This window comes from Agrilus planipennis, unplaced genomic scaffold (assembly GCF_000699045.2).
Source record: "Agrilus planipennis isolate EAB-ADULT unplaced genomic scaffold, Apla_2.0 scaffold151, whole genome shotgun sequence".
NCBI classification, from domain to species: domain Eukaryota; kingdom Metazoa; phylum Arthropoda; class Insecta; order Coleoptera; family Buprestidae; genus Agrilus; species Agrilus planipennis.
The window spans coordinates 384,510-403,468 of NW_020439509.1; the positions used below are offsets into that span (position 1 = coordinate 384,510).

Here is an 18,959-nt window from a genome sequence, read left to right on the forward strand (position 1 = left end):
AAAAAGGTAATAAAATATGCAGAAACGTTAGAGGCTGGAAGAGAGGGAAATAAGTAAGCAATAAAACTAAATATGATAGAGAGGGGAGGAAGTGCTGAAGATTTTAAAAATCAGGCAGGAGCAGGTGTGTTTCCGGAAACGGACAACGGTAGGGAATAGATGCAGAAAAATAATAAAAGGAGAGGATTAAAGAAAAGTAGAGAGGTTAGATGTGGTGAATGTAAAGGAGATAATATGGAAGAACTAGCAAGAGGTAAATAAGTGTAATGACAAGATTTAGAACAGGGAATGAGAGTACAGGATGTAGATATTGAGAAAAGAATAAAAGACGACATAGGAAATGCGAAAGGGAGGAAGAGAGCATGTGTTAAGAGGATTTGAGAATGCTACGAGCTGGTAAGAGAGGGCTGAGCCGTCTAAAGAAAATTTTAAGGAATACAGGTCAGGGAATTGCATGAGGGAAAAAAGGTACAGTAAGATTAGGGATGAAAAGCAGGGAATAACGGATACAATTTAAGTGTGTGTAAATTAAAAGTGCGTTTCTATTCGGCTATCGGATTGGCGTTTAGGGCATAATGGAATTAATTATTTATTGATTATGTGACAGTGTATGAATATTTGGTTAAATAAAATTTAGTATTATAAAAAAAAAATACGCTACTGAAGTGAAACTTCTTCAAACATACCGGGATAGCGGTTAAGGAATTGGTTTAATAGTACACTGTACATGCCGGAGTTGCCTGTAACGAACGTTGCATTGAAGCGCACTCACGGCTCAAGCGATCCCCACTACGAACTCAACCACGCGGCCCAGTAGAGGGGGGACATCCGTTGCATGATTTCTTTGCATAGCAATTCGCATGAAACGAAGTTACCCTACTGTTCGTAAAGAATTTTCACTTTAAAAGAAGTGTTACATATAAGCGAAATAAAAAAAAAACATTTCGATAATGATTTAAATCACTTGAAATATTACAAAATAAGTATAGTGTTTTTTGCTAGTTGGTTGCGAGAAAAACACTACTAGTACCTGTTTTAACTTTAAATTTTAACAGAGGCAGGAGTAACTAATGACAAGGACGTAGAAACAGAGGAAATTGCACCAATCGCAGATTAATCAGACACTTTCGGACCTACATCTTCCAAATTAGTGAATGTCGACATACACCTTTGTTTTTTAACATTCACTAATAACGGACATAATAAACAGTAACATACATATGACCACAGGAATAACACACCCGGGACGGCGACGAATTAAAAGCCTATTTTTCTTTTGATTTCTTTTAAGTACAATGGCAATATTAATAAACAAAATAACCCCAAGGAAATTATCGTTTCGTTATTTAAAATTCGAACTGGATAATAAGATTAATGCAAGAGTTTCCCAACTTACAAAGAATGATTTTACTTAAGCCTCACCGTCCCTGAAGTGCTCCCTTCATCAAATACGTTCAATAAGATTACTATCTTTCCCTTCCATCTCTTAGAAGGACATTAACTGAATCTGATAAAGTTGCTTTCATTTCGGCATTGCTGTCTCTTCATTTCTCTATTCCCATCTTAAGGCTTAAAGAACATCTAATATTCCATAGTTAATTACAATTTTGAAAGCACAGTCTGTGTACTTTTGCTTTCTGGCTTTTCGTAAATGTCTCTGTACGAAGACGTAAACGTAAAAACAGTAATAATCTGGAGTAGTTTTTAATTATTTAAATGTAACTTATTTATTTAGGCCTAGTAATCATACATGCTTATAGTTACTTCGAACATTAAAATATTTACAATTTAGAAAATGATAAGTTCAGGAACGTACATAGTGCATACATAGGATTTGTAGGTTTAGAAAAAGTTTTTGCGAAAAAACATTTCTACNACATAGAAGAGTGATATACTTAGTCTGTATAAAGAGCAACAGGCAGTTATAGAGTTGGGACTGCAACATAGATATGTAAATATTAGGAAGGGAATCAGACAGGGATGCACACTGTCATCTCTACTTTTTAATCTATACATCGAAGACGCGATCAACATCATTAAAGACAGTACAACTGTAGAGACAGATATATAGAGGCAACACATTCGTATGCTTAGATTTGCAGATGATATAGCAGCATTAGCATCTAGCAAGAAGGAGTTAGCTAACATTAAATGAAATGGAAACGGTATTGAGACAACAGTACTGTATGAAAACAAATAAATAAGTAAAACAAAAATACTGGTATGCAACAGAAGAAAAAGTAGAGAAAGAGCGAATATAAAGATAGGAGACGAAAAATTAGAAGAAGTGACTGATTTTAGGTATCTAGGAAGTCAGATAAGTTAGGACGGAAGGGGCAGTAGGGTTATAAGGCAGAGGATAGCGCAGGGTTGTGTCGCCTTTAATAAAAAGAAGTCTCTTCTATGCTCGCGAATGGTTAATTTAGAAATTCGAAAAAGATTGCTAATGGTGTATGTTTGGAGTGGAGCATTGTAGGGATGTGAAACATGGACAGTGGGCGCTGTGAAAAAAAAAGTTAGAAGCGTTCGAAATGTGGTGTTACAGTCGAATAATGAGGATACCGCGAATAAAGAGGGTTAGAAACGAAGAGGTATTAAAACGAATAGAAGAACAGAAGACTATGGAATTCAATAAGAAATAGGCGAGATAGGTTGGTAGGACACCTTCTCATCTGATGATGAGAAATATTTGTAGATGTGGATACAGTTTTTACTTTTATAGAACAAAACTTAAAGTTATTTGTTACTTACGTTTTCACCACTCTGAAAGAAAAAGCGATAAACAGGTTGGGATCCACAAATAGAAAAAAATGAAATGCAAAATATTCTTAAAACGTATTTTATTTTATTATAAAAAGTGGCAAAGGCTATCTTTACGGTTATGTTCTACTAGATCTGGCTGAATTATAACTTTTGTGAGTCCAATTATGCCATCGGTTTCCATTTGGTATTATAACTTTTGGACGCATATCTCTCTAGAGTGAATCGTAGTTATAAAACGATTGATTCAAGCATTGAACATTAAACGAGAGCATGCATGACTGATAGAGATGAGAGGCGAGATTATCGCTTTTATATTTATGTATATGTTCCCGCGGATTTTTGAGAAAAGCCCTCAAAAGTATTAAATTGCATTTATTCGGTTTATATTACTTTACAACTTGTATAAAAAAACGATGACTGAAGGTATTTGTACAAATTTTCCTATATCACATAGTATTTTACAGAATAACTATATTTAAATACGTGCAAATGATCATCAACGACCACATAAAACTAATTGTTCTGTCCCTCAGGAACGGTATTATTTTTTTAATAATAGGTACCCTATGACCTTTTCTGTGAACCTGGCAATGTCTGTACAAAATTTCATGATGATCGGTTGATTAGTTGATGGGTGAAATTGCAACAAACAAACAAACAACTCACATTCCTATTCATAATAATAGCTAGGATAGTAATATCCGTATGTTCAGTTCTAAACTCGCTACAAATGTATACATATCTAATACGTACGAAAACCTGAACTAGCTTTTACGGAACAACTTCTGTATGGTTGATGAATAGTCGAACTGTCTATGACGTGCTGATGAGATTCAATAAGTTTTAAATTGCGATTCAAGCCTTGTAGTTTTCATATGCTGCTGACTGAGAACTTAGTGTTCTTTGAAAACGTAAATAGAAAATTTCAATGTTTTTGTGTACCTTTATAGTAATAATATTGCACAAATTCAATATCCGCATTAATCGATATTAAATATTTGTCACAGAAATAAATAAGGTTGTTAATAATAATCTTATGTAATCTCGAAAAATGTATTCATAGCTTGAACATCAAAACCACAATGTTAACATTTCCTGGGTATAAATTAATTGTGTATGATTATCACCTCATCGAGTTTAATATAGTCTAGTGTTAAAGCTGGTTCTTAAGCTGTAGAACGTCGGTTGTACCAGAAATTCTCGCAAACCCTGCTGTTACATATTCATAAAGGTTATTAATATTCACATCTCAGCACGCAAACTTGACCGCCGCCTCCCACGAGTTCTCACCCTTAAATAACGTACAAAGAGGAAGATAAGCAAACAGACGCAAGAAATTTTCTCCAACTATTGTTTTTTCTTATTTCGTGTTGCTTACATTGAATCTCCAGGGAATTATAAACAAGGAAACGGGCGTTACCCCTACTAAGTACATACTGTCATACTATACAGTACATATTTACAAAAAAATGCTTTTCTACAATAATTGACCTACGTTACAGGTTACAAAGTTTCGTTATAGAGGGTCTACGTATATTATTATATGGTATAGTCAATTTTATGTAATTTTTTTATTGCATTTTTTATGGGCTTAAGTTTTTATTTATTCAAGGCTTTTGATTGTCTACATTCTTGAGTGATCCATTCCTTTGCTTTAACTCATTTTACAATTTTTTACAATTGAGTAAGTAATTACATATGTCGGTAACATGTTCTGGGCCCACTAGATAAACATTATAAGGTTATCTCAATGCCACTGTTATTAAATGCCAAGAGTTGTCAACACTGGTGGAGAACTTGGAGACAGTGCCATAACTGCTAATAATTGTAAGAACTTATCGAGAGTGAATGCATATATAAGTTGGTCATACACGAGACCGTAAAGGTTCAACAGTGTGATGTAACAATGATTTCTTCTTCTACAGTTATACGTGCTACTAGTAGCCTTGTCACAGATTGTAGAGCCAACGGTAATGGAGAGGTCTCTATCACTTAGGGTGGTAGCCTGGTCAAAAGTCCAACTGATTCTATATTTCTGTCAAAGAGAACGTAGCGATGGAGAAGTTCTTCCTTTGGGTAGCTCATTGATCCTCTCCTTACTCACATCCCTGACATTTGATCTTATAGATGGGCATAATAGTTACTGCTTTTAGAATCACTCAGAAGAATTCAATATCGAGGAGAATTCTAAGCGCTCTAGTAGCGTGTTCCTAACTGATTTGATGATGCTTCGTGCTTTTCAGTTAGGTAATCTGGGTAAATATTCCAAGACAGTTTTAATTCGGAATTGTATCAAAGTACTTGACACAGTGTTTTATATTTACACACTATTATCTCAGTTTTATTTGGATTTACCGCCGAAAATCCTGAGTCAACGTACTACTTTTCAACAACTGCGATTCTCTGTGTAATTGAATTCAAAGGGGTATTGGAAACAGCATAATAAGACAGAGGATAAAACGCTGCATTGTAGTTATTCTGCGTCTGCCGTAGTTCTAATTTTGGCGATACCAACATGTGGTCGATCCGTTCGGTAATTGAGAGAAGGAGCTGAACATATCAACTTTCTGTAGGTGCGTTTGAAAATCAGTAACAAATTTTNATTACATATGTCGGTAACATGTTCTGGGCCCACTAGATAAACATTATAAGGTTATCTCAATGCCACTGTTATTAAATGCCAAGAGTTGTCAACACTGGTGGAGAACTTGGAGACAGTGCCATAACTGCTAATAATTGTAAGAACTTATCGAGAGTGAATGCATATATAAGTTGGTCATACACGAGACCGTAAAGGTTCAACAGTGTGATGTAACAATGATTTCTTCTTCTACAGTTATACGTGCTACTAGTAGCCTTGTCACAGATTGTAGAGCCAACGGTAATGGAGAGGTCTCTATCACTTAGGGTGGTAGCCTGGTCAAAAGTCCAACTGATTCTATATTTCTGTCAAAGAGAACGTAGCGATGGAGAAGTTCTTCCTTTGGGTAGCTCATTGATCCTCTCCTTACTCACATCCCTGACATTTGATCTTATAGATGGGCATAATAGTTACTGCTTTTAGAATCACTCAGAAGAATTCAATATCGAGGAGAATTCTAAGCGCTCTAGTAGCGTGTTCCTAACTGATTTGATGATGCTTCGTGCTTTTCAGTTAGGTAATCTGGGTAAATATTCCAAGACAGTTTTAATTCGGAATTGTATCAAAGTACTTGACACAGTGTTTTATATTTACACACTATTATCTCAGTTTTATTTGGATTTACCGCCGAAAATCCTGAGTCAACGTACTACTTTTCAACAACTGCGATTCTCTGTGTAATTGAATTCAAAGGGGTATTGGAAACAGCATAATAAGACAGAGGATAAAACGCTGCATTGTAGTTATTCTGCGTCTGCCGTAGTTCTAATTTTGGCGATACCAACATGTGGTCGATCCGTTCGGTAATTGAGAGAAGGAGCTGAACATATCAACTTTCTGTAGGTGCGTTTGAAAATCAGTAACAAATTTTCGGGGATTTTTGTACTTATTTTTTAAAGCATCCTTAGTGCCCGAATATGTAGTTATTATGACTGGTATAAAGATTAATTGACTTAATTCAGTTCACACCTCTCATAGCCTTTCATAATCCTTTCGCCTTCGTTTGTCCTTTACTATGTGCTTTATACCTTTGTTACAATTTTTCTAATTACTTATACGTTACCTATAAATGCATGTGTGTTATCCTATATATCTGATCAATGTTGTTTACCTTCTAGCGATTTAAATATGTATGTAGGTTGAGATTTTTTCAACTTTACTTTACTTTTTTCAAATTTCATAGGATTTTATGGGGTATTTAGATTTAGGTTTACCTAACTGCAGATATTTGAAAAAGTAAATGTAATTTGAATACCTTTTTCGTCTCGACCAACAGTAATAATCGCAAATTTCAAAATTTTAGACATGCAAATATTTATATACAAGATCAAAGTACATACTGCAGTTTCATATCACAGGTCTTTAATTAAAACGAATTTAAAGGAAGCAATTTTATTTTTAGTTCAGTATTATGTTGCATTGCAGTGTTTGCCTACATATAAAGTTCATCAAAAGCTACACAGCCGAACAAAATTTAATGACTGAAACTTCATTATAGTGCTAGAGGGTAGGTATTTTACACTAATCAAGGTTTGTTTAAAACATTTAAAACTGAATCCATATAAAAATCACTAAAGAGCTATGAGACTGCTCTACGAACGCCGTTTTTCTAGCATTATTATATATATTTTACTGCCTTCAAACTTAATTTCCATATTATACAATATATATATGAATATAATTGGATATTTTTACAATGAAAATTTTTAGAAAAATTTTTCTTTATTGTAATTACAACTGGGTGTACATTTCAGTCACTTGAAATTAGTATTTCATTTAGATAGGTTAGCCGCAAAGTTCCAAAACGCATTATTTTTTAATCAATTTTGAAATTAAGTCTTTCGAACAGATTTTAGGCTTGAACCTCAGAATCCGTAACCTAAAATATCGAATATTAGTAATTCAGAAAAAATCACTTGCTACGTTCACTCATATTACGGTTTCAAGAATGTAACGTATCATACGAGGTTATTATTAAGTACCCTGTGAAGAAAAAAATTTTTTTTGAGACAATTTTATCTTTCGACAGTCTCCGTTTACTAGACACACTTAGCCCAATGATATTCGAACTTTTTAAGCTCTTCGGAATAATAGGTTTTGCCGGCAATGACCTCCTCGTTTGTTGCGAGTTTCCACCAATCCATTTTTTATTCATACTTGGAAATAAAAAGAAATCTGGGACCAAATCCGGAGAATGCGGTGGATGCGGCAGTAATTCGTAGTCTACTATCACCAATTTTGCAGCGGTGATGTAGGGCGAATGAACCGGTGTATTGTCGTGATGGAATAGAACCTTTTTCTTTGCCTAGTGGGGCTGTTTTTTTCTTTAATGTGTCGTTAAATTTTCCCAATAATTCAGCATAATATTTTCATATAATCGTGCTTCCGTTTTACAAATAATCGCTGTAGATTATGCCCTGAGAATCCCAAAAAACGATGGATCGAACTGTTTTCGTTTGCTTTGATGCATGTTCTACGTGTGCAGTCCATGTTTTGACTGTTCTTTTATTTCAGGCGTTTTAAATCTCAACAATCTCTCTTGTCTTCACTCGCCGGTCGGCCAATACAATGTCATGGATTTTGTTAACCATTTCATCCGTAATTGCTTCAATTTGGCGATATGAACGCCCTTCATCTACGACACATGTACGACCACACTTGAATTCATTGAATCAATATCGGATTGTTTGTTATCGGAGGAGAAAGGTCTCAAAAACGGTGTCCAACTTTTCTTTAATTTCCTTACACGTCTTCCCATCCAAAAACAAAAATCTACTGCACTTTTCCATAATTAGAAAAAACTTACACTTGCTTATTTCCAATTATTGGTTACTAGCATACTTGTGTTATAAAGTTTCAAATATCTGGGTCCAAACGCCCACAAAAGAACAATTTATTATAAGGCACTTTTGTCCATAATTTCTCCTTTTATTTCAATATTGGCAACCTGTATATGTATGTTACATAGCATAGCGCGACTGCAAGACATCAAAGTGAAAGGCGACTATCTTTTAATCCACCAATAAATAAACATTGCCCCATTTCAAAAAAAAACCAAGGCTTATCCAAATTCTGATTTATCTCCATATCTTTTACTAATATTGCCATTTGGAAGTAAAGAGTGAATGTTGTGAAAGGTGTTTATCGATGCGAATAGCGCTAGTTTGATTTTGGTGATTTTGGAGTACATTGATTTTATTATAATTCGTATTTGGTACATACATGTTCATGTATTTGAAAATACACAATAATGTTCTATTTAAACAAATTATTTCTACGTTAGTATTAAATTATTTCTTTTGACTTTGTACCTATGTTATAATGTAAAGGCCGTATAACGTAACGAGACGCCCATTTTAAGCACTGCTGAACGAATGGAATCATTGGATTTCTATAAGAAATAAAAAAACAATACATCTAGTTAGGTCCATTTAACAAACTGAAAGAAAGAGGTATCGTACATCTTCAAATACAGGAGCATAAAATATTTCAGTTTAAGGCTGTAGCGAAAACGCCTCTCAAAAAAGCAAGTGGTGGTAAAATTTGAAACTAAATATAGCATAAAGTTAACTATTCTGTTAGTCAAAAGACCGATTATCTAAAAAATCAGATATTTTTCAGATAACTAGGAAATAGATAGATAGATGAACTGGGTACTGTACCACTCACCTCCTATCACATTATAGCAATTGGTAGATATCTACTGCTTGAGCTAAAGTCCTAAGGTTTTTCTTTTTCTTCAACTGATCATCCAAATAGTTGACAATTGAGTGCAATTCATCATCATCATCATCATCATAACGTCGTCAGTCCTAAAACCGGTTGGACACGCACCTTCACCGTTTCCTATCCTGAGCTAATCTTCTCATTTCCCTAAAACTAGAACATCCCACATCCTTAACTATTTGCGAACAGTAATCAAATCTAGGTCTTCCTCTATTCCTTATAACTTCTGTTTCTGCTTCTAACAGGTATATCTCTAACCAGCCCTTCATGTCTCATCAGCAGACAATCACTTCAGCTCGAAGATTGGTTGTACACGCACCTCCACTTAAACCTATCTTGAGTCAGTGTTCATATTTCTCCAAAACCAGAGCAACCTATGTATATCTCTAATTTATATTTGTGCTAATAATAATTCAACCTGCGTCTACTTCTGACCTTTCTAACTTCTGTTTCTGTTTCTAATACGTCCTTAACGAGCCCTTCATGTCAGAGATGGTGTCGTACTAACCCTACTCGCCTATTCGCTGGAGATGGAGGAAGTTTCTACTTCCGCCTCACCCTAATATAAGAGGCAGCCGCACATCATTTGCGCGAATGACCTGTGACTGTTAGTGTGTAAGTAGTTGTAAAACTTGAAAATTTTATATTAAACTTATTTATAAGGTGATGACCTTTTATCATATATAATGTTTAATGAACGAATAAAATTCATTGTTGTTAAATTGAGATTTCGCTACTTTCACTAGTAGTTAAGACTTACTTAAAACAAGAATAAGAATAAGAATAAGAAAATTAGGTAAAGTTCTAGATGATGGCCCCGACCCCAAAAGGAGTGGGAGGACCGAAAGAGGAGGTCTCCCCCACCGCTGTACCATAAAAAGTTCGTGGCGGTCTCACCCCCATAAAAAGTTATGGAGGTTCAAAGTTAATAAATATGCCAATTCTTATACATTTCTAGGCTTGTAAATATTTATATAGTCATTCTTAAACAATATTCAAAGGTAAAACTAATGAAAAAAACATAAAAATATTGAGAAAGTTATATAAAACATTATTTAAATATCTTTATCAATAGGGTAGGTTAGGTTNGAATTTTATTTGAATTATAATGTATGAAAATTGTCAAAATAATCAACTTTCAACACCCGTAACTTTTTATGGGGGTGAGACCGCCGCAAACTTTTTATGGGGTTTTACTCAGATGATCACCCTCTTTCGATACCCCTACCCCCATCCCCTTTGAGGGTGGGGGCCATCATCTAGCCCCCATAAAAAGTTATGACCACCACGAACTTTTATGGTACAGTGGTGGGGGAGACCTCCTCTTTTGATCCCTCCCAGCCCACCCCTTTCGGGGGTGGGGGCCATCATCTAGCCCTTTATCGAAAATTATACTCTTGAAGAAGCATTTGTACTTATAGCGAAACAGTTATAAGTACCTACTGATAATTTTAATTTCCTTGGTTTCATAAACTCAATTTTTCAGCTTGTATAGATACTTCGATATGCACATTATTTGATTAACTGTCGTCAAATAGGCTTTTTTGTTCAATACATTGCATGCATACATAAATATGTACATATTTTACGTACATATATATGAGCAACACATTGTAACAAGTTTGTTTGTTGTGTATCGATGTTGTTATATGCTTCTGTGTCAGAATACAGTTAGAAGTAGTACAAAAAAATTGCGTGTGATTCGTTTAGTAGGACGGAGTGCGATAGGAGGCATAATCTCAGCATATTAGTTCATTCGTCATGTAGGTAATCTAAGACGAATAAAAATTTGTATCTGCAATCCAATTATGTAACAGTAGTTGTTACTGTTCTTTTTTACAGGCGCCATCAATGAATGATTAGCTAGCTGATCGTTTTAGAACGAATTCGAACGTGAAAATGTGATTACATTGTCTCGACATAGAATGTCATCGTAGTTTCTTTTGAAGTTGCAATATATACATTCATAAATACGTCATATGATCTCAATGTCATGGCATATTTAATTAGTTTTGCTGTTTATGTTTTATGCAAGACAATTATATGCGTTTTTATCAAGATGCTATTGAAAATAAAGAATTATTTTTTTACAAATCAAACAAATGAAATATCGTCATTGTTAAATTTTATGGTTCAATTAATAGAAACTATTACCCATACAACCTTCAGTCTACCCAGGCGTCTATCTATTTGTCACTGATCTTCCACATTCTCTTTTATATATCAGTAACGGTAAAGGTACAGGGATGTTACGGAAATGGATGGATACGGATACGGATATATGAATAATATTATACCGATTTTAGATATGGTTAAGTTTATGAAATTATTTCGACTTTTAAGAAACTAAAAAGAAACTACAAATAGGGAAATATAATGCAAATGACTGTGATACCGAAAGTGCTTTTTTCAACTGATTTATATTGAACTTCTTATATTCAGTAAGTAGTAATCTTTATACAGAAAAACCATTAACTGTGGTAGATAAACTTAATTTTTAACAATAGTATTTTTTGTACGTATAGCGGGTGCTTGTAATCACTCACAGCGTTGCAGCGAAGGGGTTCTCAAAAACTTATTTGAGAACTTTGAGTGTCAACCATTCGATTTTTGTTTATTTGGAATATTAAAATTTCTTGTACAGGTTACTTCATTTATTAAAATTAGTGTCCTATTGTAGAATTCTACTTTCAATGTCTTTGACTACAAGTATTTTTGGAATACCTTTTAAAGGCGGAATAGTAACATTCGTTCTTTTTTGTAGTTTTCACTGCTAATGTTACATTAGCCTCTCGAATGCTTGATTTCTTCTAGTTGATTAACCAAATAATTACCGTTTTTTAATGATGTCAGAGGTTAGAATTGTCAGCTAACCAAGAATTTAGTCAAACAACCAATTGCGGCATGTATTAAGTGAAATAACATTCAATTTCCTACTTTATTTATTTAAATTTCAACTTAGATACTCGTTAATTTCCAAGGTATTAAAGATTTTTTATTTTAAAATTAATTTTTGAACGTTAGTCTCGAATTGTAACTACATCATCGTTTTAATTTCTTTACGTTGGATTTCTGAAAGTTATGTAGTTACAGTCTATGTACTATTTTTCTCAATGATGTATTAAGTTTTTCTTTTATTAGAAGCAACCAGTAAAGGATGAAATGTTATTTATTGATAATGTAATCTCCACCGATATTTCGCTTTTCGATCTAAGACTTTGTCAAGATCGATTTCTTAGTTTATCAATCATATTAGACGAAGACTGGGACTTCTTGTATAATCACCTGAAAAATTACTTATTTGTTGGATACTTACAGTTAGATAAAAATTTGTACACAAATTCACAGTCACAAATTAAAGTAACAGCCTGAAATTTGAAATAATGTATTAATTGTTGAAATAATAAATAAGTAAAACCAAGATGACCAAATTATAACCACAATTTAAATATGATTTTAATTATTTATTATTTTAAATTTTATGTTATTATTTTCTAACCTTCCCTGTACACTGTATCCTCATCATTCGCCTATAACACCAGACCTGCACATTTAACAATCTTTTTCGAATTTTTAAATTAAATCTTGAGCATAGAGCATAGCACAGACTTCTTTGTGTTGAAGGCGACTCGACCCTGTGCTATCCTCTATTTAAATCTCTACTGCTCCTTCCATCTNAAAATATAAAGAAATTTTTACTACCATCTACTTTGCTAAAAAAAAATTAAAAATTATTATTATACTGCAAATATTTCCGTTAAAGATAATGAGTTTTAGGAAAGTTTTAAAAATAAAAGCCTTCGTTCTTAGAATTAATGCTACTTCTAAGTAATAAAATAAAATTAAAACACAAATGTTCATTACGCTATTTCTATGAATGTTAAAAACAAACCGTTTTTGCGACAATTTATTCAAATATTAAGAACTTAACCAAGTCTTGAAGTAACTTCCAAAAAAAGAATAGTAATCATTAGTTAATCTTGAGTGGGCAAATTACGTCTCCGTTTTCAAAAATTTTTATGGTATATTATAGAGGTGAGTTTCTTCGATTTTATTCTAATTGTAAAGGCATAAAGTTGAAATAAGCTTCAATTTTTTTAATGGTTAGTGGTTAGACTTACATGATAAGTATCATGAAAGTGCATGCAGAGTTTTGTACTGACAAAGGCCGTTGGATCCTTAATTTTAGTACCGCGTTCGCCGCCTATGATAGGTCCCGTAAGGAGAACAACTGTACTGTTGGATGGCTCTTCAACACTCACCGACGACCTCAGTAGACAACGACTTCAAACCGACAATCTCTTGCAGTGTACACTCGCAAACCAATCTACTATAATATAATGAATCAAAATATGATGACCACGAGTGTTTATACTATTATTGCCGAAAATAGTGCACGTGTTTAAAAGGCATTCGTTCAGTTTATAATATTTTCCGCTTTCAAGGAGGGTAAGTAAAATTGAAAATTATTTTTTTTTTACTTATTAAATATTTTATTGGATTCGGAAACTGTTATAAAGATGGTACTTTTATTTAGATGAATATGTCATTTTTTGTAATTAATTATTAACGTATACTTACTTAATTTTATGTATTTTTAGCCGGTAAATAGATAGATACATTTACTTCTGTAGGTACGTATATAAATTAAATAATCGGTGTTTAGGAACGTACAAAAATTTTATCTAAAAATGGATAGAATCTACGAACCAATAAAAAAATTAAAAAAAATATTCTTTGTAACTGTCAGTGAATTTAGGCATGAGCAATCACAACAAAGGAATTGATTACTGCAGAGTATATATGATGTGAAATAGTTAATATTCTGAGTTTAATGAGTAATTCGTTAAAGGGGGTCAAGTAACGAACACAATTATTATTTCTTCTGTTTTGTTATAACTGACTATAGGTACGAATAATTAATTAAAGCTGTAATACTTTTTATAAATACTCGAACTTTATATTGTGAATTGTCACATTTTATGTAGGTTACGCAACCTATGAATGTACTGATTGTGAATTAAAAGTTACGTTGCTCTTATTAAATTTTAACAGTAATTCAATGTTTAGAGCACCCCGAAAATAACTTTAGTTAAATAAACCTGATGGTGTGTCATAAGAGTCTCGCCCTTAAAAAACTTAGATTATAAATAAAATTGTTTAAATGAAAATAATAAAACGCAATTCCATAAATAATATTAAAAAAACTTCAAATTAAAACAAATTTAAATTTAAACCCAAACAATACTAAAAACAGACTAATCTAATGTGAAGCATGAGTCGAATCTGATACTTTTTAACAAGTTTGTTAACATTAGGCTCGAATTTACTAAAAAGTCCACAGTTTAGGCTCAAGAGCCATTACTACGCCCTGTAGGACTCCAGCGATCGCTTTGCGGAAAACTGTTGTAGCAAATTAGTTGTTCGTATTACCATTCAAAAGCAAAATTTTATATACCTGTTACTTTAAAATCACTTTAGTAAACGGATAGTTTTTATTACATTTCTTAAATACTCTTGTTCAAGTGAAAAATTCTTTATCAAAGTCAGCATCACGTATTAAGTGGTTCCTTAATAGAATAATTTAAAAAAAAAATTGTTTGGGAAAGGAGAAAGGTATATTAATCAGGTCGAAAGGATTAATAAATTTTGAGACAGTATCAGAAGTATTATTAAAAAAGAATTTAACAAACGTAGCCTGTCCATGTCGATAAACATCGAATTCCACAAATACCTACATAAGCATTATAAATGAAGTGAAGTATGCACGTATATGTAATTACATTTAGAAGATAGTCTCTAAAAAATACATTAAATTAAAGAATCGTGTAAAGGGCCGCATATCGGGATTAGTAAGGAATTCCTAAAAGGATTACATTAAAATAATATTATTAAGTTCGAACTGGGATAAATTAAGGATTTTATGTACATACGTTTACAATATGACAGTTAACTCAGGGTCAGACTGGTATAATTTAGGTGCTCTATGTGGGTTTTCAATATAAGGCAGTCAAATTAGGGTCGGATCGGGATAAATGAGAGATCCTCTAATGAGACGAAAACGAAACAACTAAACGGGATCTTATACGAATACAATGTATTGGTGAATTATTTTTTGGAATTCAAATTAATGAGAAAAAATTGCTGCTGCAATCACTCCCGCGCCGGGAAGCGAACCCGAGACTAAGAGGCAACAGCAGTGACACCGGCGATACGTAACTAAGAGTATAGATCGCAGAATGGTCGAACCAAAGTACATATAATCATAAATAGTAATAGGGCACATTGAATTTTTAAGGGTTAAAACCAGGGGCCTGGGTTCGATTCCCGGCGAAAGGAGTAACACCAACTATACCACTAAGTAGGGAATTTCTTAATAGGTCCCTTTCACTACCTGACAGAATATCGTAATACATTCCCTACTAGAACCTGATTCGGCCTGGATATCAGTTAGGGTTAGGTCATATCATCATCATAAGGTCGTCAGTCCTAAGACTGGTTGGACACGTGCCTCCACTCTTTCCTATCCTGAGCTAAACCTCGCATTTCCCTAGAACTAGAACAACCCATATCGTTAACTATTTGCGAACAGTAATCGAACCTAGGTCTACCTCTATCCCTCCTAACTCCTGTTTCTGCCTCCTGTCTCTGACTAGACCTTCATGCCTGAGAAGGTGTCCTACCAACCTATCTCGCCTATTTTTATTAACTTCATATTAGGTACGCTCATTTAATTTATACTGGCTAATTACGGAATTCTACATGTACCTGAAAACGTAAAAACTTTTCAAATACCTCCCGAGTCTAGATGATACTGAAACGTACTCCCGATTAATTTTACCAATGTGAACAGCATGCACGTAACTGGCATATGTTATCAAATTAATAACATATTGAAATACGTCCAAATGCGTTATCTGATGTCTTGAGATCACAGCAAGAAGATTTTTATGGCATGTATACTATGAAATGCAAGGGAAGTAAAACTAGAGAAAGCGCAAATATAAACAAGATAGGAGACGAAAAATTAGAAGTGGCTAATTTTATATAACTAGGAATGTAGTGTTAGGCGAATGATGAGGATAACGTGGGTAGAAAAGGTTAGATATGAAGAGGTATTAGAAAAAATATTAGAACAGAGGACTCTATGAATGTGAATAAGAAATAGGCGAGATAGGTTGGACGTCTTCCCAGGCATGAAGGTCTAGTCAGAGGCAGAAACAGAAGTTAGGAGGGGTAGACCTAGATTGGATTACTATTCGCAAATAGTTACGGATGCGGGTTGTTCTAGTTTTAAGGAAATGCGAAGTTTAGCGCAGGAGGTACGTGTCCAACCAGCCTTAGGACTTACGACCTTATGATGATGATGACTATAAAATAACTAAATGATGATTTAGCCATTGGCATGCGATTTCGACAAATACTTACGGCGTACCGGATTATAGCGTAACCTAACCTGTCTAATTTAACGAAACCGTCCCTTTTCAAAAAATCTCTCGCGACAGACACTAGGTAAATGAATCATATTGAGTTTTTGTTAGTAACTAAAGGACATGACAACGTTATATGCTTAATCTCAACATGGTTAAATGTCCTAAATTTTAGCGAAATCGTCCTGAAATTCAGATTTACGTGCACAATCTCACACCAACATGCAGCTTAAGTCTATTATTCATTTACGAGACATTTAAAATTATCTTATTTCGTACATGATATGTATTAAGTAATTAAGTAACAACGGATGGATATAATTATAATGATGTCGACACTTCCCCGAATCTTTTTAAAAGAGCAGTTTTAAGAAAGTTCATCATTCATGCCCTGTTAAATCAGTAAGATGAAGTTCTCAAACGTCTTCTTGACAAATGTTTATTGCGTGCCATGTAGTGTAGCTCATTTCTCTTTACGGACGCTGAATCTAAACATCTCCATCAGATTCGCTCTTTCGAAACAGGCTTCTAGAATCACACACGCTATGCATTCGAAATTTATGATACCCAATAGCCGAAAGTGAAAATATTTGTTCGTCCTATAAATCTGTTCCCTGTACCTTACAATTGCTTTTCCGGATTCAATTTTCGTTAGATATCCATCTATTTTATATCTCCACGCTCTTTAAACATCTAAATTAAAATTAACTGCCTAGCAGAAACGATTCAGTCATCTAATTACACCATTGCTGCTCATTATCTTTCCACATAACCATCAAGGTAGGTGATTGCATAAAGTTTAACAAAAGATGTGATGCAGATAAACTCGATACTAAATTGTAGGTGCTATACGAATTGCAGGAAGTTGATTACGATTTAACTGCAAAGGATGTGATGCCGATGGGAAAAAAGTAAAGGTGTACAACGAATTTCGTAGGTTCTACATTCTACTGAATATAATTAGCAAAGTAAGAAACAGTTTCAGTATTTCTCAGTCTCCATGAATGATGGATCGATAACGTGAAACAGATTTTACAATTGCACAGTTTAGCATTGTAAATGGCTGGAAATTCCTTTGTTCGTTAAATCCATGTAAATGGCACTGCCACAGTGTATTCAACAACCCAACTAATACCTTCAAATAAACTAAAATAGATCTTGTAAACGTAATCACCATATGCTCACCTTTTGTCGAATTTACACACAGATACTGCTCAGCTAAAATTAGGACATACCGCCTGAAGGACTTTCAGGTTTCTCAAATTCACATTTATAACTCTAGGAATAAGATAAAATAAGAGAGTCATACACACACACATTTTGAACTTTCTAAGAGTTCATCTGTGAATTACATAGAAAAAGATTTATATGTCAAAAACACTTAACGAATTGAACAACAAAAAGTACACCCTACTGTTTCCATTGAGTTTTACTGTTTTTATTTAAGACAGAGTTATAAACTAATGGTTTTCAGCACTAATTTGTTATTCCATGGGCATCAGATATTCTAGCATCTAAATCGGAAAATACAACTTCCGGATACACTTTCTTTTATCCAATAGGAATACAAAACATACAAAACAGTTGGTCATTTTCTGATACCACTTTTAGTTTAAATCCAGCTTAAAAAAGTACCCCACCATATTGAGATTTTGAAACATCTAAATCTTTGAATCCCAAGGATGCTAATTTGGTTTTTATTAGTTAGTAGTAGTAGTAGATCGATCTCCAAATTCTGATGCACTAGGGCAATTCTAAAGTCAAATTCGAGATTGTCATCGAAAGGTACATAGAAAACGATTCCTCATCATTTTGTTATTTTATTCGATTTATGAAAGTATAGATAGTAATATAATATAGGTAATATAGAGACATTAGGTTGTGGAAAAAACAGGAAGAAGTGAATTTTCGTATCAACCTTCGTTTTGTGATTGTAAATATAATTCCGAAAGTCATCATGTATGTATACATGTGCCTCAGAAGATGTTACGTGAGGTCAAAGATAACGGTAAACGAGTTTTCACAAAAATCTCGTTAAGGGCACTTCTATCGAAAAAGCCAATGATAATTAAATTTCTACCGTAAGAAATTACCCGCAAAAATATAGGGTTGTTCGGAAAGTCATTTCGTTTTTTTTTGTGGAAATGAAAGACAGTTTTCGTATAATAAACAAATACTTTATTAAATTATATATTGACCGTTCTGGTCCAACACCTTTTGCCATCTTTCTGGTAGTAGCATAATTCCACGCTCATAAAATTTTTGGTCTTTGCTGGCAAAAAACTGATCGAGGAGGTTTTTGACCTCCTCATTTGAGGTGAAGGTTTTACCGTCTAAAAAATTTTGGAGTGACCGGAACAAATAATAATCCGATGGTGCCAGGTCTGGAGAATATGGTG

General features: G+C 33.7%; 1 protein-coding gene across 1 annotated transcript in view; it reads left to right on the forward strand.

Annotated features, from left to right (window-relative positions):
- Positions 1 to 13,407: 13,407 nt before the first annotated feature.
- The window catches only part of LOC108736924, a 31,997-nt gene continuing 26,445 nt past the window's right edge, over positions 13,408 to 18,959 (forward strand). The window contains exon 1 of the mRNA XM_025979226.1: positions 13,408 to 13,579. The gene's annotated coding sequence lies outside the window, so the exon portion shown is untranslated. The remainder of the gene's footprint in view (positions 13,580 to 18,959) is intronic.